Raw genomic sequence first — 3,586 nt, forward strand, 5'->3', positions numbered from 1 at the left:
ACAAGCTAATGAAGATTTTATGGATGGATAATTTACATAAGTTTTGTTTCTGCCACGTTGTATTTATTGAAGTTTTGTTTGATAACACATGATACATTTATGTATGATCACTTGGATTTTATCTTTTGAGGTAAATTGCCTCGTATCATATTGAGTTCCAATTTATCAAAGTATAAAGTGACTTCCAATAATCATAACACTGAAATATATTTAAAAAAATATCTTTGGCATATGCAATTACTCATTTCAGACATTCTTTTACATTTGAACCTAAAATTCATGTACAACATTTTATAAAATAAACCAAAGTAACACTCTATAAATATTCAACATCTGCTATTTTAAAAAGCCTGAACTCATTTCACTAATTGTCATGTGAGGATGTTGAAAATAACTGAAAGATCAAATAGTTTCTTCCAGGATGTGCAGTTTAGCCAATACAAAGCCTGTTCAACAACAGCAGGAAACAAAAGTAGATATAAATCACTGAATTGAATCTCATTACAGTCTAAGTGCTTCTCCTCTAATGATACTCACGTAATTCTTATTGTATAATTCAAAAATATTAGAATAATTAAAATGATTTAGAATGTCACATCTCTTAGAAGCATTAGATTATTGTTAATTCTGACAGATTTCTATAATCCAAGTCACAGTCTTCTTTTCAGACTGTATGATTAACTTACTTATGACTTATTCCTAATGTAAACAATATCTCCATGGAGAAAACAAATTACTATTTAATGGCAATTTTAAAAAGCATTAAATTTGTTCATATTGTTGGATAATGAACAATATAACAGTGTATATTAAGCATGAATCCTATGCATAGTACTTTGGTAAAATTAAAAGGACCAGAAAGAAAAAACATAACTATATTGCAGTCGAGATGATATTAAAAGTCATAAGTAAAAAAACAAAGCAAAATCTTACAACAGACATTGATCAAAATAGGCTTTCATTACTATGGAACACAAAAGTGGAAGAAAAGTGTTGATATGAGATATCTATGTCTAGATATTGGCTTCTTGATTTTTTTTATCTTTTATTCCTTATCGTATTCATTCCTTTAGTTATTTAAATATCCAGCAAGTGTTTTTGGACATCTTTGAGCAGAGAATACGTAAGTCATTACGTAATATGGATCTGAAGATATGAGCTTTATGATTAATTCCTATAAATAAGTTATGAAGTTCCTGTTATAGAGGTCATAAATGTAGGTAAGAATCCATTATGTATCAGAGTGGGAGTACAGAATGGAGAGCTAAGGACTGTCTCTGATTATATATGAGAGTTCCACTAACTATGAAGTTATCGGTCAGTGTTTTCTGGGTAAAGCACTTCAACGTAGGCAAAGTCTTTCTAACCTAAAGAAATTTAGAGTTACATGTAGGGAATAAAATAAATCAAAACAACATTTTGATATTTTGTGTATTTTGTGTTTCTTTTTTTACCTGCAATGTATGAAATGTGTTTCCTTTGTTTTGATTTCTTGGGCAAACTGAAGGGTAAAATATCCACGCTGAAATATATCACTGCCAAACAAATTCACTAAACCCAGCTACAGGAGATGCATAGGGTTTTGACTGACATACATTCATCTGATTCCTTCCACTTTGAAGTCTCTGATGAAGTAGCAAGGCAAAAATGTTCAATCTTTCTCCCGTCTTCTTCAGATTCATTAACATATCATATCCTTGAAGTAATTGCCTCACTGATGTCGCATTTATCTAAAAGAATCTTCAGCTGGACATCGATACCCATATTTTTAAAAAATGTGTGTTGTTTCATTGGGCACAGAAAGGCTACTTTTCCCTGTGCCATTCTTTGCAAATAACTGAATTCCACATCAGCTTTTAGACCTGCTGTTCCCGGGGCAATTAAGACATCATGAAACTTGTGGCCACAAAACCCTCTGAAGGTCTCTGTGTTTGTTCCATCATGACCATAATCAGCAACCAGTGCTGCACCTCCAGTTAGTGCAATGCATTGAGAAAGTTCCTCAGTGATAACACTAGCATCAGGAAACACTTCAACTTGATTGCTTGTTTAATCTAGTGACTTCAGCCATTGCGACAACCTACTGTAATTGTGATTCAAATTAAAATTTTAATTAAGTGAATAAAATGGAGCTATTTATTTCACAAATATATAATGTTATTGCAGTATTCAAGACTATAAGGGCCCCTTATATTGATAAAGCTAACACTTGCTTGGGAAGGTTTTGGTAGTCAGACAATTGAGGCATATTTAGTAGAAATATTAGCTGGGCATAATGGTATGTATCTGTAGCCCCAGCTACTCCAGAGGGAAAGCTGGGAGACTGACCAAACCCAGGAGTTTGAGGCTGCAGTGAGCTGTGATCAGGAACCTGAACTCCATTTCAGTTAAAATATGCTGAAATTTATAAATTAAAATAATTTATAAGTTAATACCAAACATTTGGAAAAAAAATCACTTTTAAAAGTTGTAATGTTAATAAATCAAAGATTAATATTTAAAATAATGTATGAAGTAATTTTTATCATGCAAAGAAATGTTGCTCTCCAGAACACCTATAAGTTCATATTTACATACAGTCCTGCTCCATGTGTGGTATGGATAACATAAACTTGACTTTCTTCTCCATCTACGCTTTTACGATTCTCCTCACCAAGAATTCCCCAATTAATACTCTATTTCCACCTATTGAAATAATAGTCAAATTTAAAGGACTGAGCCTAAATTTCATTATTCCATAATATTTTCCAGATTCCTCCTTTTAAAATAAGTTATCTTTTTTGTACTTTATACTGATTTTTCCCAATGATACACTTTGCTCAATCATAACACAAGTAATAAAATGTTACATTAATTTACTTTAAATGTTTGCAAATATCTGTCCCTTTCTCTATATTGCAGGCTCCTGATATTAAAGGGACTGTTATAAATTTGCTTTGAATAGACAACCATTGGATTATAATATCAAAATAAGCAGCCATGGCTAGCCAGCCTATAAACGAATACTTAGCTTTGATTGTAAAAAAAAATATATAGTACATTAGATGAGATAAGAGTTCCCAATACTAGATAAATTCAGTTCAAACTCTACATTTCAATACTTATAAGTCTGTTTTACATAATTTCTATTACAAAACAGGTATTTGCTGACTCATTGGGAGCCTATTGGATGAAAGTTGATTCAGTAAATTTCATGTAATCAGTAACATTGAGTTGAGAAAAAAAAATCAATGAATAACTGTACAGTCCATAAAGTGAACAGTCAATAAATTGAACTTTGTATTTTCCACATGTTCTATTTTGAGGCATTTTATTTAAAAGCCAAATTTTTTGTCAGTTCATTGAATAAAAGTTGGTAACATGAATAACAGGGATTAAAGCTCATAATATAGCTCTATGAAAATAAAGCTCAAATACAGCTGATTACATGTTATAATTAAAATGTGCATTTAAAAGGTGACTTTATAATAAACAAAATGTATTGTACATGTTAGAGTATTAAAAAATCTAAATATTTTAGATTAAAACATTCCACTTTTTTTTTTGTTTGGTTCGTTTTGTTTTGAGACGGAGTCTCACCCTGTAG

The 3,586-nt window shown here is 31.1% G+C and overlaps 1 pseudogene; it reads right to left on the reverse strand.

The window, feature by feature from the left end:
• Window positions 1-1,532: 1,532 nt before the first annotated feature.
• Window positions 1,533-2,629, reverse strand: LOC129485774 (protein arginine methyltransferase NDUFAF7, mitochondrial-like; annotated as a pseudogene).
• Between the last annotated feature and the right edge of the window lie 957 nt (window positions 2,630-3,586).

Source organism: Symphalangus syndactylus, chromosome 7 (assembly GCF_028878055.3).
Source record: "Symphalangus syndactylus isolate Jambi chromosome 7, NHGRI_mSymSyn1-v2.1_pri, whole genome shotgun sequence".
Lineage (NCBI taxonomy): Eukaryota > Metazoa > Chordata > Mammalia > Primates > Hylobatidae > Symphalangus > Symphalangus syndactylus.